This window comes from Platalea leucorodia (assembly GCF_965183815.1).
Source record: "Platalea leucorodia genome assembly, chromosome: 4".
In the NCBI taxonomy this organism is placed as follows: domain Eukaryota; kingdom Metazoa; phylum Chordata; class Aves; order Pelecaniformes; family Threskiornithidae; genus Platalea; species Platalea leucorodia.
The window spans coordinates 122,627,562-122,655,315 of record NC_138826.1 but is presented as its reverse complement, the minus strand read 5'-3'; positions in this window follow the sequence as shown (position 1 = coordinate 122,655,315).

Sequence of the window (27,754 nt, the reverse complement as noted above, 5' to 3'; positions counted from 1 at the left end):
TCCTTCAGGCCTCTGTGGTCCTGTTGGTGACCTGTGGAGTGGATCTGGATGATGGGCTGTTCCTGTCAGCTGCCATCTATCGATGGCAGACAAGAGAAAAGGCTGTTTGGGCAACAGATGAGACCCAGACCAGGTGTCTACACACACCTAATTCAAGAGGTTGCTGCAGTGGCTTATTTATGAGCAGAGTAGATGGCAAAGCTGGAGTTTCACCTCCAGCTGTCCACAAAGAACATGACATCCAACACATGAACATGTCCACACACAACATAATGTTGACCTTAGTGTTATCAATGTGTGAGTTCATACAGCTTGGAAGGGAGCAAGGTTAATATGGGATCTTGCAATGTTTAGAGGAAACCGGTCTGTCCCATGCAGTGCTGAATAAGTCAACTCTTTGTGCATGGTCCAGTATGTCTCTCCCCATGATCATGCTGACAATGACTCTTCAAAACTGGTATATCAATCACTCCTAAGAAATATAGCTGGCTGATTACCAGGACTCAAAGAGCTGTAGTCAACAGATTTGGCATTCAGGTTTGAAGAGTCTAGATGCACAATACTCCCACACTGCAGCCAGCTTTGTTCGCTATCTGACATTTGGCTCCACATCTGACCTTCTGGATTCCTGTTTTTTTTTTTTAAGAACCGGAGTTTCTGATAGTAATGTGGAGTTCCCTGGCCTTTGTACTTCCAAGGAAAGGTTCTCAGGTCACTTCTCTCATTCCATGAGAATATCTGCAATTTTTTGGCAAACTGAGAAAATTGTCATGTGTGGACCAAAGAACAAAGCTGTGTAAGGTTGCTATGATTTGTGAGTATGATTAATCTCGGTGGAGGTAGCCTTCATGACCAAACCCCTGACATTACTTTAAGGCTTTTGCAGTAGTCTTTGAGACAGAAGTGTTCCTTGGAGAGTATTATTGATCTCAGGTAAAGATGAGACTTTATCAACTTCCTACTATGATTTTGATGATTTCTAGCCTACAACCCTCCAAACCAAAACAGGAAAGTGCAATTATCCTCATCAACAAATGGTGACATGAAAAGAAACAGAAGGACTTTTCCAGGCCAAAGGACATTATGTTAGACTAAATTTACTCATATTGCTGTCCCTGCAATAGGAAATTCTCAAGGTAGATGGAGCTTCTAAATTAAAAATGTCCTTAGGAACTCCAGCTGATGCTAAATAAATTGACCAGCAACTCCTGTTGCTACTGGCTTTGGAAGAAGTTAGTCTGGTAAATGGAAGGATGCTCAAACATCTCTGCTGTGTTTATTATTCTCACTTGCACTGAGGTCAGGCTCCATGGACTGTAATGGAGATATGGCTCTCACCCACACATGGCAGCTGCTTGAAACTGTATAGCTGAGGTCAGTATTGTCTTTGTACCCCCCCCATTTTATTGACTTACCAGCAAGATGACTAAATAGTTTGTGAAGCAGCTCCTGAATTAGTACACTTTTTGACCCAATGGAAATGGAAATAAAAATTGGTTAATCAGCCTGGTATATTAAAATAAACTCAAATTGTTTGTCACAATAATGACATGCAAACTGCAGTTGTTCATACTTTGCTTCAGACAATTTTGCTGAGGAGCAGAAATCTTGGAAGAGGGACAGTATGGAGAGAGGGGAATTTCACAAGTTCACCATCTAATTTTAATCTACTGCTGCAGGAGAGTCAGAGCTCATGTAACTTCGGGGTTACACTGCTGCAGCTGAGCTGGGCCTCTGTCTCAATGATTTTGCATTCATGTTGCCAGCAGACTTTATTTTGCACTGGCGAAAAAACAGGTCTTTCCGTAGTAAAACCACCCTGTGACATTGCTTCTGGAAGACAACCACAAAACCTAATTCCTTAATCCCACTTGAGAAAGCTGTTTTAAATGGGAAGCAGAGTTGTGTTCACTTCCATACTCACATGACTGATTCTGGTCTCAGTAATGCCAGTGCAAATTGAAACACACACTATAACATGGCAAAATTTGCTCTTGATCTGGCCCAGATACTGTAATTCCCATCTGTGTATAAGGTGGCTCCATGCTACACTGACAGATGCATCAAAGACTCAAGAGACAATGCGTATCACATTACTGGCAAAAACATGAACTGAATTAGGAGTTATAATTTCAAAAAGCTTCCCCCCCCCCCCCCACTAATAGAGAGGGGCTAGGCCACTTACCTGCAGGATTAAAGGTTCACGTTCAGGATCATCTCTGCTTGCTTGCTTTGGAACAAATTTTCAGATTTTTAGCACATGCTCTAATTCGTAAGCCGTTCTCAGATGGATATTTCCTTACTTTTTTTTCCTAACCTATGTTCTGTATTGTATAAATTATATGATAAACTCCATATTGCTCCACAGCAGTGATGTGGAGATCCAGAATCGCAACTCTTTTTCAAGTTATGGAAAGCAGTGGTTGCAGACTCTATGCCCTGCATCTTGAATGGGGATTTTTGCAATGGAGGGCATCATCTGTTCATGAAAAAGACTTAGAAAGTCTGGGTCACATGCCAGGGTTGTCAGGAAAAAGTCTAGATAATTTTAAAAATAAGAATCTTTGTGTTCCATCTCACCACTTTGGCATAAGTGTCATTCATAAAGTGGATTTCCCTTCTACTCCCTGTGCTTTTTTCCTTTTGTGTACAGAGCTCCCATTGCTCACTATGTGTGTTGGGTATCATGGAAAGGCAGAGAAAACTAGAAATTCTCCAGAGAGAATAAGGAAATGTCTGCTGTGGTTCATAATGACTTGACCAAAACAGTGATGACATTTAAATAGTGTTTATAAAATGCATTTAAGTCCTCGGCTGAAGTGAAAAGTCATTATCATTAATATCCTGTGGTTTCTTATGAGGCTGTATTTTTTAATTTTAAATATAGATGCTTTTATAATAGTTTTTCCAGAAATAATCCCTTTTTCCCCCCCTGCTGTGGAACTGGCACTTTTTGCTAAGCAGCTTCCAGCTGAGGCAGCAGGCAATACACACTGCCGTCGTCGCAACTTGATGCTGAAACTGCCAGTGACAAAGCAGGACTCCATGTAGGTGAGTTCTTGAGCTCAGGAAGAACCTGAGATCTCATACCTTGCTTCCGGTAAGATATGTTTGTTTTTATTATATTTGTTGCTTTAACTTCATTGGGTAGGATTAATTTTACCTTATTCTGTTCGTCGAAATTGATGAAATAGCAACTGGAAATTGTTTTCACCTAATTTAAAGCCATATCTTAGACTATGAGGAATCCCTTCCTTTCAAAGTGTCTTTTTAAGGTAGATGGATTCCAACCTAAGAGTTTTAAATGAGGCTATTATTTGGATTAGTAATGCAAGATGGTTTCATAACTGATTTCCACAAGGCAAAACACACAATGCCATGGAAAATAGCACTTATTAATACTAAAGGCCAGATCTGATCAAACAGAAAGCAGAGGAATGCTGTGGCTAAACTGGAAGCAATCCCAGTGCTCTGTGATGCAACCCAGCACAGAATCAGATTGCTAGAAACAGGAATAAAACTTACTGCTTCACTCTGTCTCCTTGCAACTGCTAGGATTTTTGCTTGTGAAATGATATATTTTGTCTTAGTTATATGTGCTAAAATATAGATCTTTCACTACTGCTTTTGACACACTCTTTGCAGACAAAGTGATTTCAATGTGAGAAAGGGTTACTAATACGGGTCTGGTGTAGGAGAGCAAATGCGTAACATTTCCGCCTAAGTAATCACTCATTTTATCAAGGGGTGGTTGCAATGTGAAACAATATACCACAGATTTATGTTTGCACTATTTAGTCCTGATGGTATTATTTACTACTGATGGCAGTAGTATCAGTACAGAATCATACACAGAGACTTGTAGAATCACTTATAAGTTTTGCTGCCCACAGATGGCTATTTTAATTACGTTAATTATGCAAAATCCAGATTAGGACTATTGTGTTCTGTCCTGTCCTGTCCTATTTTATCCTATCCTGTCCCACTTCCCATGCAATAAGGAACTTCTGAAAGTGCGTTACTAGTGTGTTCTTTATCTCTAGCAGATAACTGAAAATCAATATGATTTTGTAAAGAAATGACACAGTGAAAACTGAGAATGATCAAAATTAACCATTTGCAATAATTTTCCTTGATAATAATAATTTTGAAGTAATGTCAAATGTAAATTTGAAAATCATGTGACCAGGCAATGGCAGATTTGTGAAAATGAAAAAAAAAGGAAGAAAAAAAAGGTGGGCAAAAATTTTGGCATACTTTTTTTTCATTGAAAAATTATTTTGTAAAACAAAGAAAGATATTAGTAAAAAACATCGGTACTCATACTTGTTAATTGCATATTTTTTCATTATTTTTATCAGGGGTGGTAAACAGCTTTTGTTTAATCATTGTTTTGTACTTCTTTTCTTGAAACCTGATTTTGTATGAAATGAAAAATGATTTCCAGTAAGTAAATTATCAATAAACGGTTTAGAATCACATTTTTTTTTACAAGTCTTATAAAATATTGATTAAAATATCCAAGTAAAATGCAATAACTGAAGTTAGATCCTCTCTTAATTCTGCAAAAGAGTATATATATCTTCTCTAAAAATTATACTTTGATTCCTATTTTCATTACTTTATTTTTACAATTTATTTAACCTGCTCTATAAAGTACAATGAAACCAAACAAATCATCTCTCAATATTGCATAGTATGTAGAAAAACCACATGTGCTTATGCTATGTGTACAATCCTGTCATTTGTTGTCACATTAAATATAGAAAAAATGATTTTTTGTTAGAAGGATAAATATACTAACACAGATATGCATCCATGTAGCTCAGTAATTTCCCAAGATTTCTAAGTGTGAGAACTTCAAGTGCAGATTAATAAGTCTGTATTTAGATATGTAAACTCAGGAGTGCTTTTCAAAAGTGCTGAGAATATTACATTTCCCAGGTATGACAGTGCTTGCTCATAATTTTGGGAAACAAAGTCCCTCATTAAGACAATTAAAGTGTGTAAGAAAGGCCAACTTTTAGTCTCATTGTTTTTAAGTTCTTTGTCCATAAATCAGTGTTATAGCTCATTTCAAGAATTTGAATGACCATCTCCTTCAAACAGCATTAAACTAATGGACTCAGAACCTCACTATTGTCACAGGAAAACAATATGAAACCCTTCTTTATGCTTTTATCACTGCTGTCATTGACTATTGGCATGCATAAAAGCACATAATACACACTAAGCACTGACTTCTCTCTATTCCAGATTAGATTATAACAACCTGAAGAAGAAGACCCCAAAAGCTGCTTCTACCTCTACCTTGCTCTAAATACATGGGCTGCTCGATGGTGGTGTTTGGTAAGACAATGCATCAGTTTCCCTGCTGAAGAAAGATGCCGTTTAAAGAAATCAGTCTTATTATGTCCCAATGACAAGCATAATTAAGAATGTCTGTCTCTGAAAGGCATAAGAATAGAGGGAAAGATTTTGTTCACCTGAGCACACTACCATCCTTGACCCATCCAAGTAATTTAAGCCCTGACTGAATTGGACAAGGACAGGTGTAATTGGGCCCCAGTCTCGGCTGCTTCCAGCCTTGCAATTACCCTAATAAGGTTGTCTGTGGAGGGGTCAGTAGCTAGCGGCCAGTTTGGCTGGAGCCTTCTCTAGCTGTCAACAGAAGGAGAACAAGGAGTCCATTGGGTCACAGTCCGAGACGGAATGAATGCTTGTAATTGATCTAGTGACAGCAGCGTCTGTCCTGAGACGAGAGAAATGGGCAGCTGCAATGAAAGACTTGATGCCAAAAAAACCCCAAACAAAAAAAAAAAGTCCACAAAGAACTCATATGTTTCTGAAGACGTTGCAAGGGGGGATGTTACGTGGGTTTTAAAGGGCATGCAGTCATGTGGACATTAAACATGGACATTTAATTCAGCTATGCACAACAATGTTGCCATCTCTGTTCGTTTATGTGAAATGAATAAACAGACCTTTCCACAAGCTTTTTAACTCTGCCTTGTCAACCCACTCCCTCCCAAAACATCCAAAGGCATTTGCAGCCCATAGGTAAGGATCCATAGGTAATGTTGACAGATGGGCAATTATGTTCTCTTGAATCTTTCCAGGATGGTTCTGGATCTACCCTTGAAAATACTTTCCCAATTAGTGGTGTGATTCAGCATGTATATTCTGAGCTTCATTATTTCAGGTGGGCTGAAATGTAATTTTAACTCATCCTTCCATCGCTCTGTTCTTGTGACAGTTTTTAATTAAACATAGTCTTTAATCAATTAAGTGGCAGCTGCAAGTAATGTGTTAGTGCTCTGAATGTGTCTTTAGAAATACCTAAACTTGCAGAAAATGCAAGTTCAAATATCAGCAGGGAAGAGACTGTCTTTCATCCTTCCTTTGAATTCCACGAAATTTCCTGTCTGGGTCTGCACATCAATATCTTGCCTAGACATAAGAGACAGACTTTCAAAAACAATTCATCCCTCCTCCCTTTTCTATCTGCATGGTAATTCAGGATAATGGAAATAATAGTAATAATAAATATTGAAGCTGGAGCTAGGGATTGCAGCTCTAAAGCTTGAAAATCCCTGTTTATTGCTGGCAGAACCTACAAGTTTGGAAAAAGTGTTGATGGTGTTGATAAAGACCATTGCTTATCATCACTTTGACTTCAGGGCTAGTGTAAAACATACATGTCCCTGTGCATAACTAAGCTTATGGTTATTTGTAATAATGACAACAATAATAATAATTGTTATTACTCTTTATAGTTGAGGTTAGAGACTAATTTCTGCCACTTTTTACAAAGATATAACAAATGATGTATACTTAGCCTAGTTAGGCATCTAAGATTTAGTGTCTCTCTACAAGGTAATCAGACCAGAATCTCCTTCCATATATTTTTTTATAAATTGAATAAATATAACTGGGAAAGCGTGAGAGAACATAACTGCCATTATACATGTGAGAAATGAGAACAGAGACACCAGTAGGTTATGGGTGGGATTGCCAAAAGTAAGAAAATGGAGATGCTTACCCTAACTATTCTCTTTAATCACTAGAGAGAAGTAGGCAATAGCAGCAGGCAAGTGATTCAGCCTTTAGGGGCACGACTAAGAATAAAATGAATTAAGATGAATTCTGCCTGGAGGAACCTCCTACTCTCCATCCTATCAAGGGACTCTGGGGTGACTAGCTCAGTTGTAGACACCGAATCTTGAAGGACTAAGATAGGTTGGCAGAATCCTGCCTGTGACTTGTGCATGTTCAAACTTGGAGTCTGTGGCATGGCCAGAAACAAGATTGACTTTTTTAGTGCTCACTTATGAATGAACCTAAAGAAGCTAAGTATCTTTGCAAAGGCACATGAGAACTTGTTAGCTGGAACAGGGAATGAGACCATATACTACTTCTCATTTCATGTCTTTTGCCATTGCGCTCTTCATGGAGGTCCACAACCCCCAAAATGCTGAAATCTTACACCACTTCTCACATATGCATTTCCAGCAGGATGGCAAATTACAATGATATGGAGAGTGAGCTTCCATTTTATAATCATGTGAGTTTAATATGCACACAGAGTCTCTGTGAACTTAGTGCCATTGGTGCCAACGTCCTATAACTGGTAATCTGCCTGGCAGGGAGACCGCTGTGCAAGACATCGACTTGGGGAACTGGACAGGCTTGCTTTGAGAGCACATCATGGCTCCATGGACCCTATAGCTACCATTCCCCTGCCAAAGGGAGTGTGTGATAATAACAATAATAATAATAATAACAACAATAATAATAAAACCCATTGGCTCCCAGCATTTCTCTTTTTCTCATCCTTATCCCACAACACCAAGGAAGTTAAAGAGAACGCTGGCTACCAGAATGATGGATTTATGACTACAGCTGACGCCTTTTTTCCTTTTGTGAATCAGAAGTTTTAAAAAACAGGCGTGTGTCTGCTGAACAAATAGCCTGTATTAACAGAGTGCATCAGGCTCCAATGCACATGTTGAGGCCCATGCTGTGCTCAGTTCAGAAACCAAGTGCTTGTCCACTAGAACAAAGCCTCACACACTATTCAGACATCAGAATCCTTTGGGTGCATTAAACACACTGAATACAGTCTCTTTTCCCTATCAATCAAACACATCTGGGAGTTGGGGAAAAAAGTAATTTTGGGGACTTAACCTCTTCCTATGTTCTGTTTTCATTTTTCGCAGGTTCTACTCAAAGAAATTCCACTCAGATGCTCTTTCTTCACCTAAAGCACTATTTTATTTCAGGGTACAGACCAGATTTAGAGACTAATCATATTTTGAGTTGACACATTTGACATTCTCTCTGGTAGAGTAAACTAATTCAATCAATTTTTCTGGACATTAAGAATGTATTTGCTGGTGCAATCAGGCAGTAAAAGCTTAGACTGAGATACACAAACTTGTCTATGGAACTGGGCACCCATAGAAACCTCCTCCCAAGTTTTGATTTTTTTATTAATGTCATTAAAAAATGAAATGAATTTACACGTTTTCTGTCCATATGTTCAGAGGGATTTCAAAAATTTAAGGCAATGTCTTGAAACCCACACTTAAGTGAGGAAAAATGTTTGCAAAGCAGATCCTAGAATGGGAAAAGCTATTTACCATGCTGAAGATGCCACCTTAACAATTAAAAATTCACATAGCAAAAAAAAAAAAAAAAAAAAAAAAAAAGAAAAAGAACAACATTGGATAATTTAATGTTTTCCCCAAAATATCACAAAATAGGAAAAACAAAAAAGGAATTAACAGGAACTAAAGAATGCAGAAACCAAACCAATACAGATTTAGAAAGAGCCATTGAAGCCAAACCATATGAACAGTGAAAGGGATTGTCTTTCCCTCCTTAGGAATATGCAGACTATATCCCAAAGTAGCCAGGGTGTGTAATGAACAGTACTTCAGCAAACTGCAGCTTCTGGGGGGCCAAACCATGGACACTGGCAGTTAGGCACTGGGTCTAGTTTTTACTTTTTGTTTTCTCTGCATCTCACTTTTCCCGCTGGATATTAGACTGTTTTTTTCCACTATTTGTGAACTTTTCTCATTAGGTTAGAATTCTTCTGACAAAGAGATCATCTGCTACGTGCTTCTGCTATGCCTCAGGCAAAAGGACACCCATATCTTGGTCAAAGATTTCACAGTTGCTGTAAGAACAATATAGCTGAATCCCACATGAAATTTAGTTAGTGCACATATTGATCTTATAGATGTGATACATTTGACTGCCAATGTATATGCAATGATAAGAAATGACCATGATGTCTCTCACTTTTCCCTTGGCCTACATTCAGATTTGTCCAAAACAACTAAAGCTAGTCTATTAAACCACTAATGAATAAGAAGGAATTATTTTAACAGAGTGACATTTAAACTGCTTTTCCTCATTTAATTTTTGTAGTGGAAGACATATGAAGGAGCTATTAAAAGGGAATTAAACAATCAGATTGTTTATCCTTACACTTATAAAAACCCGACACTACCAATCTCACTTTGTACCCACTACTCATTCAAGCGAAATGTACTTTATTTGCGTGGGGAAACGTTATTTTTCCTTTGGGGGAACCTAAAAGTAGAAACTCAAGCAAAGTGACTATAATAATAACCAAAACTGCATGACAGAAGACTTCAGATAGGCATTTCTGTTCTTTTATACTGTCCTCAGATAAATTAGTGTAATTTGGATCAATGAGCAGTGAAATGACATCACTTAATCAGTAAAGCTACAGTTTAACACAGATTTTATTTACTCTTCAATTATTTAAGAAGTTAGAACATTATTGAAGTAACTGGAAAATTTCTCCTTAAAATCAACAGGAAACAGGTTAAATGTTGTGTACTGTGCCTACCATAAAAACACAACCCTCTCTTGACCTTTCACCTTAGGTTAATTCTGGTATCACTGGTGTCTCTTTTAACTCCCTCAATAATTGTACTGCAGGTAGAGGAAGTCCAGGCTTCAGACTTAAAAATTCTGATCTTATTTGTAATTCCACCTAAAACTCCATTAAAGAAAAATTCTAAAATTTTCAGTGATGGAAAAGGAAACTGGTAGTATAAAGGGGAGGTTACACACAGACCCAGACTTGCTCTGTCCATACAAGCCAGCCAGAAAGAAGCCAGACCTGGCTTTGAATCTCTATACCTACACCAGCATGCTGCTGACCAGAGCATAGTCATCCTACTGTGTGCGCCAGTTCTGGTTATCCTGGAGTGGTACCAGTGGAGCTTTGGTCGCCTACATGCATCCACATAAAACTCATTTTGGTTTTCGTACCCCTGTTTGTACATGTATTACAATCAAAAAGTCTTTTTCCCTCATTCAGATTGCAGATTGGCTGGTTCTCGCTCCCTGAGCAGCTACTCAAAATTGTGTTTTATCTTCATTGTTCAGTGGGTGGTCCCCTCCACCATTATTTATTACCTGCTGATGACAGAATGATTGGTTTCCTCCTGGGCTTTTCCATGGTTCTTCTTGCTAAATGCTGGAAATATTCCAGCAAAATATTATTTTTTTTCTCAGAATCTGCTGATTTTCCAACATTTTATATGGTTTGGAGAGTTGAAGTAGTATTCTTCTCACCTGCTTTTGGGAGGGCAGTTCACAGATTAAGACATCTATTTTTAGGTTTTGGCATGCAGATGTCTCCAGGCAAGCTAAGTATCTGAGCAGTGGAGACCCAGACTGCACAACCGGTGGAGCCTACAGGGTGATGGCACACATAGGTACCTGCTCCTTGCTCTTTCTGATCTTATTGAGGACATTGCAGGGATAACAGGGAGCCTACGAGCTGCACAATGGCAGCCTGAAACCACCTACCTCCCTGCTATTTCAGTTCAGCTCAGGCTGAGCCATAGCAATGACTCTTGCTCATTTGAGTGTACGCGATTGAAATAAACAATGTCCGCCAACCTAAAGAGTGTAACTAACTGCTTAATAAAGCCTTAGTAACTCCTTCTGGCCTTCTCAGTTGAAATTTGAAAATTACAGATAATTACAAGCGGCAGAAAAGGAGCCTTATAACAGGAAGTGCTGGACAGTGTTAATAACAGGTTTCGTTAACAGATGCACCTATACTATACATGACATCTGCATTAGGAAAAAACATACCCACAGAAGATTAGACACTCAGCATGTATTAGGTAAAAAAGTAAGCAAATTCTCTACAAAACCATATAAGAATCTTTCAGCTTTTTAAAATCCACATTTTAGGCTGTAAATAGTGGACTCATGGGAAAGTCACATGCATTCTAATATTTATGAGAGCAGTTTGTTACAAAAATCTGCAAATAAAAAAAGTAAGCTAAGATCCTCAGTTTGCGAAACATGGCAGAGCTCTACCCAAGTCAAATTTTCTTGCTGTGCAATGGCTGCAAAGGTACCTCATAGACTTCAGTAAAGAATGGGTACCTAAGTAAACACCATAGTGAATAGTGTCCTTGCTTTAAAAAGAATAAGCTGTCTGATGAGAACAAATCCATCAAAAACATAGTTTGACCTCTTCTTCAGATGTGCGAAATCCACAGAACTGGAGTTTCTCTGGTTCCCTCTTTGCCAGTTAAAAGAGGTGCCTGTATTTCTTTCTCTTGGATAGGCAATACACAGGGTCCATGCATTTGTCAGTGCCCAGTGTGGAGCACCAAGCAATGATCTTCACTTTTTGCAAATAGTTCCCTAAGACTCAGCATCCCACTGTTAGGAATGCTTTAGTTCCTCAGTACCTTCTGCTTCCACTGTAGAAATTAATCATGGGAAGAAAATGCTTTGGGGCATGGGTTATCTTACGTGATAAATGTACAGCAGCTAGCAGGCTGGAGCCTTCATCGTATACACACCAGTACTTTTATTCTGAAATGTTCTCCTTTACATCCCTGTGGTTGCATGGGTCAGATACTAGGTGGCGGTGCCCCATGTTTTCAATTTGCTGAAAGAAACTGAGTGAAGCGGACTGTATCAGCCATATATGGTGGACATAGAGTGAACGGAGAACACTCAGCGAGAGCACTGTGTATGTGTTTGATTTTGCTGCATGTGTAGTTTATAACTCACTCGAGGCTCCGTATCTCATTAGTTCTGGGTGGGTCTCTCCCACCAGGATAAGCAGCCTTCATTTCATGATGTTTTTGGTCTATCTGATTTAATACCAAGTGGATGCCACAAGACTGATGAGACGCAGAAGTCCATAGGCAAACCAGACAGGATTATTCAGATAATACAAGAGGGCTGATAGGGTGCTCCCCTGCTCCTCATTAGTTTTAGACAGAAAAAGGTGAAATTTGGATTCTCTTAACAATGTTTGACAGGTCAGCCGTGTTCTAGGAAGCAGAACATAACACAGGCTTGGGCCAGGACTCAAAGACTAGGACCATTTCTGCCTGAACTGCTCTATTTCAATCTTGAAGAAAAAAAAAAATGCAGGCATGATATTAAAGAGGCAACAAACAAACAAAGCCCAGCAACACCAGCACATAAAGAAAGGTATGAAGGAATTGTAAGTGGGAACACTGAAACAGCCACCCCCCCAGATGTCTTTTGCCTTTGCCTTTCAGAGCTCTGAGGACGTTGCCCACAGATGGCACAGCCACGAGTGGCCAGGACTTCCCACACCTTGTCCTGACCTGCAGGAATTAGTTGATGGAGCGTAGTGAAAAGCAGTTAACCACTGTGGAAAAGGAAAGATTAATTCATGTAAATCTGAAGGCTGGATGTTGCTTTGATGGGAAGAAAGTGAACAACTTTCACAACAAAATATGGAACATATAGTATAATAGGGAGTGCTAACGTAGTGGGGGAGAAAGGAGCCATAACTCCTACATTGCTTTTAAGTGTCCAGGGTACATCATGGGCTAAGAGGTTTTTAATCTATGGGTGTGTATCTTTTATGGGTATGATTTTTCCCTTCAGGCACGAGCCCTTTGTTCACACCTTGGTCAGTAAGGGGAATGATGAAATATTGAAACATGGACTTGCATTAGCACGAAAGACGCAATGAACTCAATCCGTGTTTTTATCAAAGAGAAGGCTGAGTGGTGATTTGATTTCAGCTTGTATACACCTACATGACAAAGATACATTTGATGATAGTTTTCTTAGGCCAGCAGTCTAAAAAACATCCAATAAACAAAAATAGGAGACAGAAATTAGATGGAAAAGAAGTAGGTTTTAACCATGAACCCAGTTAACAATAAGAACAGCAAACTGATGTTTTCAAAAAAAGGTTTTTGCTATTGCTGGACACTTAAAAATAAAGACTGAATATTTTTCCCCTGAAGGGCATGCTTAGCTTCAAACTGGAGTTAAGAATGGGTTATGGCCTGGGATATGTGGCAACTCAGGCATCCTTCTTTAGCTACTCAAAAAACCTTCAGCAGCTTTCTTATCTGAGGAGACGTCCCTTAATCTAGATTGGTACAAGAGCAGCAAGGTTCGTAGTTTTCCTTTTTCTTTCTCTTTCCCTGTTTCTATAGGAAGCAGAGTTAGTGAATAGTACCAAGCATGCCTGAATCCTGTCCTCCATCCTCTCTGCTTATGTGAATAGTACCAAGCATGCCTGAATCCTGTCCTCCATCCTCTCTGCTTATGCCTTCTGCCAAGGGCTGTAATGAAGTGGGGGGATCAGGGAGAAAAGTTTGAGTAAACTTCGAGCAGTGTACCATCTCTCTCACAGACAATTAGTCCTGAAAACCATGATTTTAACCAGTATCTGGATCGGTCTGAAAACCAGTCTATGCAGATGGAGGTGAATGAAAAAAATTCTCTACAGCTACCTTAGGGAAGACAGGGCCTCTTTTTTAATTTATATGCGCATAAACACACATATATATATATTACATTTTAATTGCCCAGTGCTTGTTGTCAGATCCAGATTGGATCTCTTTGGCCCTATTTTCATTCTCATTGCACACATTAGACCAACCCTTTCACCTGGATGTGCTGACACACAGATGTTTGTTGACACACTTAGGGGAGGGATATGCAGAGGGCTGGAGGTGGCAGAGGAGACCTGCCTGCAACCTGGCAGGGTTCAGGGTAAATACCCACTGAGCCATCCCCTGCAGCCTACTTTGGTTTGCCTTGGGTTTCTGCCACAGACCTGCTGTATGATCATGAGGGCACTAATCTCTCTGTGTCTCACACCCCCAAGTGTCCCATGGAGGTGGCAATATTTCCTGGCATTTCCTTAGTCAGTGGATGATCTTCCATATGAGTGTATACAACCTCTGCCACAAAAGATAACGGTAATGGGGCTAATATTGTGACTCTGTGAAAAGGCACATGTGGGTGTCTCAGAAACATGAAGACTTGAAAACTGCTTTCTACTCAAAATGATGCAGCCTGGAATCCCTTCAAGGCTCTTCATGCTAACAGCATAACAGCGCAAACGGCTTAGGAGTGAGCACGACGCACTGAATTACAACCTCCTCCTACAGGAACTCTGAGTTGCCTTTAAAAGAAGCTGTTCGTTTTGCTGCTGAGCTAACATGATTAAACAAGACAGGTCTGGCAGGGCTCTTCCACATTGTCAAATCTTGAACAAAAGGTGTAATTTTCCTATTTCTTACAACTCCAAACAGCTTTCTTATAGACATGGCAATTACTCACAGGCAGTGTAACTCAAGATCTTTCCAGTGTTTATATCTCCACATGAAGCATACATTTACATGGCAACGGCATGGGACAAGACATGTCTTTTAATTTTCCCATCATAATTCATAACAGGGCCCTGCCAAAAAAACACTGGAGCTGATTACCAAGTGTGACTACGATCGGATCATTTAGCAATTTGAGTTTCCACACCTTTTGTGTAAGGCTGGGCTTTGTTTTACTTAAAGCAATAATTGCATTCTAATTTCATAATATGGGTCGTGGTTGCTTCATCTCTCTGTGCCTTCAAGGAAAAGAAAAGGTGCACAGAACACAACAAACATTTTTTTAATTAATTTTTTTAAATGAGCTAATAAATGTTTACCTGCTTCACAGGTGTGCTTGCTCCAAAGTGACTTAATTATCATTCCCACAGTCCCCATAAGAAGGATCGCAAAGGGATTATACAGTGGTGTCCTCCCCAGTAATAATGAATTACACTTCTACAAAGAACAGAGTTAACAAATCATTTTTAGGAATAAAATGATGGCAAAGATTTTCAAATAAAATGTGTTAAAGAAGGAGTTATGATTTAATAGCTTTTAATTCAGACAGAATTTCAAAACAAACTGCGCAGAAATGGATGATTACAAAGAGACTTGGACTCCATCCTGCACAATGCTCAAATTTGCCTTCAAAGCTCCTCCAATGAACAACACAGAAGAGGAAGGCAACTTTCACATCCCAGTAGGACAGATCCAGAGACTGTTGGACACCTTTTATCTTTCTTCTCATCCAGAGCATGAAACTCCATGCTTTAGCTGGAGTGGAAGGGTCATGTCAGTTTATCAGGTTTAACACGTGACAGGTGACGTCAGTTTAACACGTGACAGGTCACGGCATGTCCCAGCTGGTCGAGGTTTCTTTGGATTACTCATCCTCATCTTCATCACAGCAGCATGGGTTCCCATAAGTCTTCAGTCCCAGGTACTTCATGACAGATCTAGTCAATCAGATCCTACCTTCATAGCTAAGCACAACCTGGAGGTGCTGACAAGGGGGAAATGGTCAGTGGGGGCCTACAATATGTCTAATATATAATATGTGATCCTTCCATTTCCATGTGCTTCAAACTAGGTTTAGTACCGAGTCCTTTCCTAGAGAGCATAGGAAGTCGAATTGTCTGAAAATAAAGCCCAGATAACTCTTATTTAAAACATAAAGGAAAGGCATTTCAAAACTTTATAATATGTATGTTAAAAGATGTAGACACTTTTCTCTCTTTTAGGGAACTAATGATCTCATTTTTGCCATAAATTTCTCACTTTATCTCAAACACTTGTCACTTCTATAGCTTCTGCAGTCTCTGAATGTACCAAACAGCAGTGTTTTTTCTGTACTGGTCTCTGTCACAAACCTGATCTGAGGCAGTCTATACGTGTTTTTCCCAAACAGACATAGCCATATTTCTATCTGGGGTATAGCCCTAACATCCAGAATGTCTGGAAATCAGGTAAAACCACCTCTCATGCTCTATCCATCCTTCATGTTCCCAGCTGATCTCCCTTTTTTTCAACTGCATATGCTTGCAGAAGGCTTTAGATCCTGAAGGCTTCTATTGACCTTCTGGAGTTGCAACCATCCTTCCGCACATTCAGAGACATATAGCCAGATGTCTGTCATGTCAACTGGACAGATGTGCCATGAATTTCCTCTAACATGGTATACTTTTGCTCCTGCAGGACACTGTGGGCTGACATTTCTGTACTTATTAGCTTCCTGCAGCCATTTCTGCGTACACATATAACTAGAGACCATGCATGGGGACTTGCTTCACTCAGGGCTGCACAGCTCACATGATGTGCTCTATAAAGTGTATTGGTATGACTTAAGACTTAGTAGCTCTTCTTACAACATGTTGCATGACCACTTTCATTAACAATATGCCTTAGCCCTTTTATGACATTTTTTAGCTATACTTCAAAGGGCTTTTAAGTTACTGTATCCTTAATCCTCCCCAGAACTTGACTGGGAAGGTAGCTATGCACAGTCATCTCTTCTTACAAATCAGCAAGAGGTGCTTGTGTGAGTTTCCCACAGTACAAGAGGAGCAATGTCAAATTTAGGATTAGGATTTCAAAACATCTAGGACCTTTCTTGTGTAGGTCTGTAAACATCTGTGAAGAATTTGATGTTGTAAAGAGTCAGTGTTCCAGACCAGAGAAGGGCCAGTATTTGCAGTCTGACCATAGTCATCTAGCTCAGAGCCTATTTGACGTGAAGAGTCTGTTTGTGCCCCTTTGTAGCCAACAAGGAAAGGAAGGATTCTTCAGAGCATCATTTAAAGCATGCAACGTGCCTCTGCTTTGAGTCATGCCCTTCTTTTTTTCTTGTCTATACAGACCATTCACAGTGCTAAGCTTTCTAGAGTAGCTATAAAAAGACAGGTAGTATAAATACCCTTCTCTAATGCTGCATGACTTAAATGCAACCATTTGTCTTCACCCATTGCACAATGCTCATGCCAGCTGCATATGTAGAAAAGGTTTTAATTCCAAATAATTGCTGGCTTTTGGTTTTGACATACTGAGTAGGATTCATTTGCCTAAACACTGGCATTTCAGGCATATATGAGATATTACACTACCAGCGGCTGCTGTAACTGCAGGGGTAGTTTGTGGGTATCCCACAAATCCTGCATCATGTCATGGAGATCTCTTAGCTCCTCCAGGGTACTCAAACAGCCCAGGCACCTGTGTTTAAGCAACCTAGATCCATCTATTTGTAAACAAGCTCTTTGATGTCATCAGAAGGCATCAACTGTTCTTCTTGGAAGTTTGATATTTCTATTTCTTTATCAGTTTTCCACCTGCCAGTAATTCAAATGACTAAAATGAGCCTGGTTCTCATTTGCCAAATCCTCCAAGCAACCTCATGTAGGTTTACAGTCAGTCAATAATTACACTGTGAAAACTTACAAAATAACAGAAATTTGTTCCTGGTTTTAAATTCACCATGGAATTGAACCCAATTTTCCTTCCATTTGATAGTTTGAATAATATTTTTTGTCATTGTTTTCTCCTTGCTTTGGGCTTTTGCCTTCTGGGGCCTAAAAAATAATTAAATGAAAACGTGGGTTTGTGTATGCATTGTAACTGTGTCAAGCATAACATTTTGTGATTTGAAGAGAGTTAACATCAGATTAACACTGATAGTACTGGAAGAGATATCTCCATGGATATCTCAATGGCATTTTTCTTTCAAAAGGTTAAAACTCCCACAGAATTACCCCTTTTTGTGTAAATACCCTGTCTGTTGGCCGTTACTTCCCTGTCTCGAGCTGTATCTCAGCGTTTTCTCGGTTGTTGTCAGCTATGCCCTGAAAAACAGGAGAAAAGAAGCCAGACTGAACAGAACATGGCCATATTGTATACTTGCTATGATGGGAATGCCCTTCAGCTGTGACTTTGCACATGACATCTAGGTCTTTACCTCCTGATCTGTCACAAGACAAGCAAGCAAATGAAAGACGAAGAAAGAGGAAGGGGCATATTATCACTTTATTTCCTTTAATTGTCTAAATAGTCATTCAATCTCACCTATGCTAAGTCAGACTTCTTCTAGAGATCCTTGAAACAGAGAGGCACTTCCAGAGACTGATTCTGCCCTCTTGTTGTAGGCATCTATTCAGTGACCTGCGTGGCTGAGATGACTACCTATGGATGGCTATAAAATAGAAAAGATGAGTCCTGCCCTTAGTGACTTGCCAAGGTCATTCAGGAAACTGGCAGCAGAGCAGGAGCACAACTGTGATCTGCAGAGTCCTAATCCATACCCTAATTCAAAATGCACTTCTCCCATGCTCTCCAAGCAGAGACAGCAAAACCTCCTTCCCAAGAATATTGTAAAAATGAAATTCCACATCCATCCTATCACTGCTGTCCTCCAGATGAAGTCAGGGTTGTTAGATGAGTAAACTGAGGTAGACGGTGAATCCACCTCACCATTAGCATGTGGGGAATAAGTGATGGGCTGGCAAGAATTCTGATTTATTTTCTCCTTCTTGTTCCATGCTTCTGTCCAATGCCACAACTTGTTTCTCTATAGCTCAGCTTAGTTTTAGCTGGAAAATACGTAGGGTAGACTTTTCCCGTTATCATTGTGGGGACCCAATTTAGTTGCTTTCCAGTTGAAATGTTATAGGGCATCTGAAACATCTACACAAGACTGGTAGAAATGATTCAAAACCCAGAGGAGACCCACAGCTTTCTGGGGAAACAATGAAAAGACCGGCAGAACATCCCAAAACATCTCAGTTGGGAACAGATGTGATTAGGCAATGGAAAGGGTGGGCTACAGATCACAGTTTAAGACATCTTCATGTAGGTGATTTAGGTGATTTAGATGATCTAGGTGTCCAAGCTCCCATTATACTTAATGGAGATCTAGTTCTTAATTCAGATGTCTAAGCATAGCTGTTATTCTAGTACTAATTCAATGCTATCCAGCTCAGTTTGAAAAGCCTTTACATTACCACCTTGCAAGAGATTAAAACCATTACGATATTACAATACCTTTTTCTGTGGTATGATAGACCAGATAACCTGATTTGAAGTTGCTCTCTAGTTAGAGCAGGAATCTGTTCAGGGAAGATCCATGCTTATGTGGTTTGCAAGTGTCTACTGCAAGATGATCACAATGACCCTTTCTGGCCCCTATATGTATCTGTTCCATCACTGGGCTACAAATTTTACAATGCAGAAAGACAGAGAGACAGAGAGAGGCAGAAAAAAAATTTACATGGCAACTGCATTGCATAACTAGCAATCATCGTAATAGAATTACTGACATTATGGGCTGCTAAAGGAACAGTTAGTAGCTTGTCTCACTTGTCTGTAATTTACTCTGTGTCTCTTTAGCCTTGATGTACAACCTAGGTCAATTGCTGTGCCACTTTCCTATCTTCCTACTTCTGAGTTATAGAGAGAAATGTGTGCCTCATGAATGACTATCTCTCCTGGTCAAGCTTGTCTCTCATGCTGTTCAGCAGTGCCATGTGTTAATATATAGCACCAAACAGTTAATATCACCAGCTAATTGGCAAAGCACGTGTGAAGCAGATGTATTTAAATATAGAACGTGGAGGCTGAAGGAATAACTGAAATGCATAAGTGATAAGGATTTATTATTAGGACAGACTAATGAGCCCACCTTTTTTTTTCCCCCCTCCTTCATTTCTCATCCTCTTCCCTGGCCAAGTGTATTTTTAATTCTTCCCTTTCAGGAAGATTTTATTCCACTGTTGAGAAAATTGTGATGGACAATTTTGTGTTGGCTGTAGGGCAGCAGCTTGAAGACCAAACCGTCTATGCCACATACTGAGTGTGTGGTATTTGTGGAGGCTTAGGTCTGTAGTAAAACAGTAACAACTGATTTATAAAGTGTAGATGAAGGTGGCATATGTGAAGAAGGGAGGGAGAGCATTAGAGTTGTGTATTCATTCTAATGCAGATCAGTTGTCTCAAAGATCCATGATATTAAACCAGAATATCCTATTCCCTTTAAAAGACCTTTGGCTCAAGCCTCAGCCTCTGCTCAGCTTTCCACTGCCTTTGCTGTGAGGCCTCTCAGTTCCGCAGGCCAGTCTTCTCCTTGAGTCTAAGCTGCAATGGAAACAGGTGGTTTTAGATGTATCCTCACTCCCCCATTTAGTCCCCATGGAAACTTCCAAGCCAACTAAAATAGTGGCTTCAGAATTAGGAACTGGACTTTTGTCAAGATGCACATCCTTCAGTTCACCCTCAGATGGGGAGGTTTGGGTCTTTTACATCTTTTCCATGGGGGTTGCCTTCTACTCTGAGATACCTGGATACACTTTGTAAGCATCTGTTATGCTCATCGGAGTCACTGTGTGTATATTTGCTTTCTCCATTTTGCAGATGGAGATACTGAGATCCAGAGAGTGTAAGAATAGCATTTTCTTAAGAGGAAAGTCTAAGTTAGAACTTAAATATTCATCTTGAATGAAAAGCAAACAGAAGAATCCATAAGGAAAGATGCATTTTCCCCCTGCTGTTCTACCCAGCCTATCATTGCTCTCCCCACTGTTTTACCAAGTGGTTGGTAGCTGGGAAATAGGCACAACAAGGCAATTCATTGTGGAAAATTAGTCATGCACTTAAATTAAACAAGCATGCCCATGATTTTACTTGTTCATGGCTTAATGCTTACTGTCAAAAGCTTGTGGACCAACAGCTACTGGATTTAATGGAAAAACACCTTTCTTTGAATTCAGTGTACAGGCAGGTAAATGGAATTTGCTCACTCTTGAACTGGACAATTTAGAGTTAACTCACTTCTCATCATCAGGCTTTCAGTTCCAAATAGGTGAGGTTACTCTTTTATTTATTTAATAAATGGATTGATTTTAACCATATTTTAAATGGTAGTATGTCTCTGCAAGACATCCAAGCTATGTCTAATCTAGAAGGCCTGGGGATGCTTTAGCTGTGACGTGATACAGAGCAGACACAAGTCCCAAGTAGACACATGTCTCTTTGTCCCCACAGTTTCCATGTGAAGTAAATCTGTGTACAGGGATTAAATAGGGGGGTGTAACACATCCCTACATATCTCTGATCAGGACAGGAGGGGACTTGGATACCTTGGTACAACACGGAGTATCTGTATCCATATCTGTACCCATTGCCTGATCTACACACAAACTCAGTAGACTTCACCGGGTTTATGAAATAAGGACCATATTAAAATAATTTCAAAAAAGGTCTGAAAAATCTTCTCCAAATAAAATAAAAAATAATGTAGGTTATTTTCATCTTTAAGATAAATGACTACGTCTATGTGGCAAACCACACAAGGATCCAAATCATCCTCAGTTATACCCATGAGACCACATAAAAATGAAATAAGGGAAGAATTTTCCTGGCTAACAGAAGTTTCTTTGGATTTATCCCACACTTTGCAACCTTCCATGGTTCAGTGATGTGATGTGGAGTGTTATCCACTGCAGGATTTGCTTGAAACAAGGTTTTCAGCACACCAAAGCTCCCCTAAGCTGCAGCTTTTGTTTTTATTGTTTGGGTTCTGTTGGAAAGATATTTACAGCTATTCTAACATTACCCTTCATAAACAGATTACCATCGCAAATTGCACTATGGGGAAGTGGTAAAAAATTTTGGGCAGGATTAAGGTAATCCTAAAACAAGCTAATAAAAAACACATATAAGTATTCTATTTTTAAACAGAGACAAGATGAGACACATAATCTCTTTCAATAAATTTTCTGGGGCAATAAACCTTTAAACCCAACATACAATATATATGCATGTTTGTGTGTGTGCGCCTGTGTACATGGGTATTTTCTTAAACTTTGCTTTGCCAAGACACAAAGCCCAGCTTGTCAGAGTTACATCATGTTTGTAAATCTCTTCAGTGAAATTTGTCTGACATCAACCTTCATCTCATGTAAACATAAGTCTTCTTTGGCAGATGAGTGTTTGCTGTTTTCTTGTATTTTTTTTCAGAATCTATTTCTTGGAAGGTGGGGTTTTGTTAATTATTATTATTTTATCAACTTTTTAACTGAGGTAATAAAAGGGACAGACCAGAAATAAGAATTTAATGTTTATAATAGCTTTAAATCTTCCCCTTTTGCTCTCTGTAACCACACAACCACTAAATAAAGGGCAGAATATTTTTCAAAGCAGATGCTATAGGCTTGATATGTTTTTCTCTTTTGAAACACATGGTTTCATACAGGTGTTTTTCTCCCATTATTTGACTAAGAGCTGAATTTTATCCTTCCTGATGTGAGTGATAAAAACCCTGCTGTCTTCAATCTAATGGAAAGAAGTGTCTAATGCATATGATTACAAGCTCTACCTGAGTAGGTAGTTTCTAAAACAAGGGGCGGATCTTATACAGATAAAAAAATGCCATTGCTATATGGGGCAATTTATCCTGCCCCTAAGGCAGAATTGCCATAACTCCATGGTGCAAATTGTTGCAGCTTAACAGTGGAATTGCTACAGCCCTGTCTTATAATGAAGGTGATTTATATTGGCTGAAAACCTACCCCAGTGATTTAGATCCTGATCTTGTTTAGACCAAAGTTGATGGCAAAATTGCTGGTGGATTCAAATTTACTAGGGATGAGCCTAGGGGTGGCGTGCCTGTGTTGGTGAAGAGACCTATAGCCCAGCTGAAGTGCATTTACACCAATGCACGCAGCACGGGCAATAAACAGGAGGAGCTGGAAGCCATTTTACGGCAGGAAAACTATGATGTGGTCACCGTCATAGAAACATGGTGGGCTGACTCACACAACTGGTGTGCTGCAATGGATGGCTACAAGCTCTTTAGAAGGGACAGGCAAGGAAGGAGAGGTGGTGGGGTAGCCTTATATGTTAGAGAGTGTTTTGATTGTCTAGAACTCAATGAAGGTAATGATAAAGTTGAGTGCTTATGGGTAAAGATCAGAGGGAATGCTAATAAGGCAGATATTCTGGTGAGAGTCTTTTATAGACCACCGAACCAGGATGAGGAAACAGACAAAGTATTCTACAAGCAGTTGGCTGAAGTCTCACAATCTCTAGCCCTTGTTCTTGTGGGAGACTTCAACTTACCAGATATCTGCTGGAAATACAACACAGCAGAGCGGAAACAGTCTCGGAGGTTCCTGGAGGGTGTGGAAGATAACTTCCTGACACAGCTGGTGAGCGAGCCACCCAGGACAGGTGCCCCACTGGACCTGCTGTTTACGAAGAGAGAAGGCCTGGTGGGCGATGTGGTGGTTGGAGGCTGCCTTGGGCTCAGCGACCATGAAATGCTAGAGTTTTCAATTCTTGGAGAAGTAAGGAGGGGGGTCAGCAAAACCTCTACCCTGAACTTTAGAAGGGCAGACTTTGGATTGTTTAGGAGTCTGGTTAGCAGAGTCCCTCAGGAGGCAGTCCTGAAGGGCAAAGGAGTCCAGGAAGGCTGGATGTTATTCAAGGAAGTCTCAAAGGCGCAGGAGCAGGCTGTCCCCATGTGCCATAAGTCGAGCAGGCGGGGGAGAAGACCAGCCTGGCTGAACAGAGAGCTTTGGCTGGGACTCAGGAAAAAAAGGAGACTCTACCACCTTTGGAAGAAGGGGCAGGTGACTCAGGAGGACTACAAGGATGTTGTGAGGTTCTGCAGGGAGAGGATTAGAAAGGCGAAGGCCCAGCTAGAACTTAAACTGGCCACCGCCGTTAAAGATAACAAAAAATGTTTTTACAAATATATCAGCGACAAAAGGAGGGCCAGGGAGAATCTCCCTCCTTTGTTGGGTGCGAAGGAAAACATTGCCACAAAGGATGAGGAGAAGGCAGAGGTACTTAATGCCTTCTTTACCTCAGTCTTTAATATTCAGACTGGTCATCCTTGGGGTTTTCAGGCCCCTCAGCTGGGAGATGCAGATAGGATGCAGAATGAAGCCCCAGTTGTTGAAGAGGTGGCAGTCACTGACCTGCTCCTCCACCTGGATGCTCACAAGTCCATGGGGCCAGATGGGATCCACCTCAGGATACTGAGGGAGCTGGCAGAGGAGCTTGCCAAGCCACTTTCCATCATTTATCAGCTGTCCTGGTCAACCGGGGAGGTCCCAGATGACTGGAAGTTAGCAAATGTGATGCCCCTCTACAAGAAGGGTCGGAAGGAGGATCCGGGGAACTACAGACCTGTCAGACTGACCTCGGTGCCAGGAAAAGTCATGGAGCAGATCATCTTGAGTGTCATTATGCGGAATGTGTGGGACAACCCAGGGATCAGGCTCAGCCAGCGTGGGTTTATGAAAGGGAGGTCGTGCTTCGCTAACCTGGTCTCCTTCTGTGACAAGGTGACCCGCTTAGTGGATGGGGGGAAGGCTGTGGATGTTGTCTACTTGAACTTTAGTAAGGCCTTTGACACTGTCTCCCACAGCATTCTCCTGGAGAAGCTGGCTGCACATGGCTTGGATAAGTGCACTCTGCGGTGGGTTAAAAACTGGCTGGACGGCCGAGCCCAGAGAGTGGTGGTGAATGGAGTCAAATCCAGTTGGCGGCTGGTCATGAGTGGAGTTCCCCAGGGCTCAGTGTTGGGGCCGGTCCTGTTCAATATCTCCACTGATGATCTGGATGAGGGGATTGAGTGCACCCTCAGGAAGTTTGCAGATGACACCAAGTTGGGTGGAAGTGTCGATCTGCTGGCGGGTAGGAAGGCCCTACAGAATGACCTGGACAGGCTGGATTGTTGGGCCAGGGCCAACTGTATGAGATTCAACAAGGCCAAGTGCTGGGTCCTGCTCTTGGGTCACAACAACCCCATGCAACGCTACAGGCTTGGGGAGGAGTGGCTGGAGAGCTGCCTGGCGGAAAAGGACCTGGGGGTGTTGGTCGACAGCCACCTGAGCATGAGCCAGCAGTGTGCTCAGGTGGCCAAGAAGGCCAACAGCATCCTGGCTTGTATCAGGAACAGTGTTGCCAGCAGGACCAGGGAGGTGATAGTGCCCCTGTTCTCGGCGCACCTCTAGTACTGTGTTCAGTTTTGGGCCCCTCACTACAAGGAGGACATCAAGGTGCTGGAGCATGTCCAAAGAAGGGCAACGAAGTTGGTGAAGGGTCTGGAAAACAAGTCTTATGAGGAGTGGCTGGGGGAGCTGGGGTTGTTTAGTTTGGAGAAGGGGAGGCTGAGGGGAGACCTTGTTGCTCTCTAAAACTGCCTGAAAGGAGGCTGTAGCGAGGTGGGGGTCGGTCTCTTCTCCCTAGTAACAAGCGATAGGACAAGAGGAAATGGCCTCAAGCTGTGCCAGGGGAAGCTTAGGTTGGATATTAGGAAAAACTTCTTCACCAGAAGGGTGGTCAAGCTTTGGAACAGGCTGCCCAGGGCAGTGGCTGAGTCTCCATCCCTGGAGGTATTTAAAAGATGGGTAGACGTGGTGCTTAGGGACATGGTTTAGTGGTGGACTTGACAGTGCTAGGTTAACGGTTGGACTCAATGATCTTAAGGGTCTCTTCCAACCTTAACGATTCTATGATTCTATGATTCTATGAAATGAAAACCAAAGTCAAATGCCACTGAAGCCTCCAGGAATATTACAATTGACTTGAAAGGCGACCAAGAGAATGGGTGCACTGATGAATTCACTGTCATGGAAATTACTTGAAGGAGGCAGTTCTGCCTGGGCTACCACCATATGACTTCATGTGGTCACACAATTTTGCCTGTAGGATGCAGCCAGATTTAAGACAAGCTCAGATTCTTTGTTCTTTTCACCTCCCTGCTTCTTTACGTCTAGGCAGCACACTAATTTGTGTCATGTGTGAGGAGTTTCACCACAACTACTCTTAAATCTTTAGGCCTTTTTAATTATGGCTTCCTATTTTTTACTGCCACCTCTTTAATCCTGAAAAGATAATACACTGATCTCAAATCCTGCTTCAGGGTGGCAGCTAATTGCCTATTTGGCCAAGCACTGGACTTCCTCATAACGTTTGTCTCAAGTGCTACATGAAAACAATTTGTGGTGCATTTTACTAGCCAAATGTGTATAATATTACATATTATTAGAATGTTATTAAAGCAAAGACTTTTGTTGCTCTCCAGCCAAACGCAAAGAACTCTTTTACCTTGTATAAAGAAATTTCAAAGTTAAAACTTCCTGTTTCTTCGAGCTTCCAGCGGTGTCCTGACCTTAATGAACTGGGAAAGGCTATTTTTCTCATTCCAGGAAGAAGCTGTAGATATTTTCCATTCTTGTGAGTTAGGGCAGGACAAGGTGTGACTACACTGCGTGTGGATACCTCTGAGCTAATTCCAGCTAACTTGTTTGGGTAGTGCATGCAGGAGAGTGCAGAGAAAAACCCAAATTGCAAAGCCTACTGGAGGAGCAAAGTTATAACTCTGCTAAACTCCCTGCTGTCAGCAATGCCTGAGGAAGCTACTTTCAAGCTAAATGTGTTACAGTCAGATCTTAACCTTGTCTGAGCTGTTCTCTTACCTTTTCACCTCCTTTCAGGTCACCTTCTAGGTGTAGTCTCTGATTCTTGATTTCCCTGACTCAAACCACGCAAGAACCTTGCCTGTTCCTGGTGTCAAAGCTATAATAGCATAAGCAGTCATTCATTGAGGACCCAGAAAGAGTTTAGAAAATTAGTTCATTTTCCAGATGAAGAAACTGAAGCAGAAAGACGTTCTTACCCAAAAGCTGGTCTCAGGGGGAACAGGAGCTGCACAGAGGGTCTGCAGGCAGGCAAAATGACCTTCACATGCATGGTGACTTGTGAGTGGGACACAGCCATGGCTGCAAGTACACAATTGTTTGCAGCCCAACCTGTTGCATCCCCTGTATTGAGGGATTCTTTGCTTTTCTAGCCTGGCCTTGTTCCTTCACCTTCTGTACCCATTAGGACCAGGTCTCATTGCCTGACTCCATCTGTCTTCCTATCCCAGTCTTTCAAATTAGCCCTGTAGCAAGCGCTTTCTACTGTTCCTCTCTTCTGGTGGAATTATAAAGAGGTCTATTTGAAATAGGGAAGAAATCGGGACTGGAAAGTTGTGGCAAAGCTTAATCCTTTACTTGAACAGCACCCATGTGCCAAACCAGCATGTATCTCCTCAAGACCACATCCTCAGCGAAAGGCAGCCTTGCACACCGGAGCAGCAACATGGGGCTGGTGTAGGAGCAACACAGCCATTGACCCTGTCACTGGCAGCATCCACAATGTGAAGGTCACCCACTCCACAGAGCCATCCCTGTCCCAGGCTGATGGCTATAGCAAGGGCTTTGTCCACACTGCTCAGACTAGACTTCTCCCACATGGACTACACACATCCGTGCTAGACTGCACATGGCCCACATCTCCTTTGAGCCTCATCAGGAACCTTGGTAACCCACAGATAATATTTTCGCATATGTGGACATTTTGAACTAATGGTCCTCAAAAGAATGTGAGGACATAGCCCACCAAAGAGGTGAACAGGGTATCGTAGCCACCCAAGGATATTGCCATGGTGTCGGGGCACGAGGACATGTCATCATGTCAGCAGGTTGAAGACCTGCTGGAATTATATTGGAGAGGAGGCATCCAAAGCTGGTGTGATCTTACCCACACTG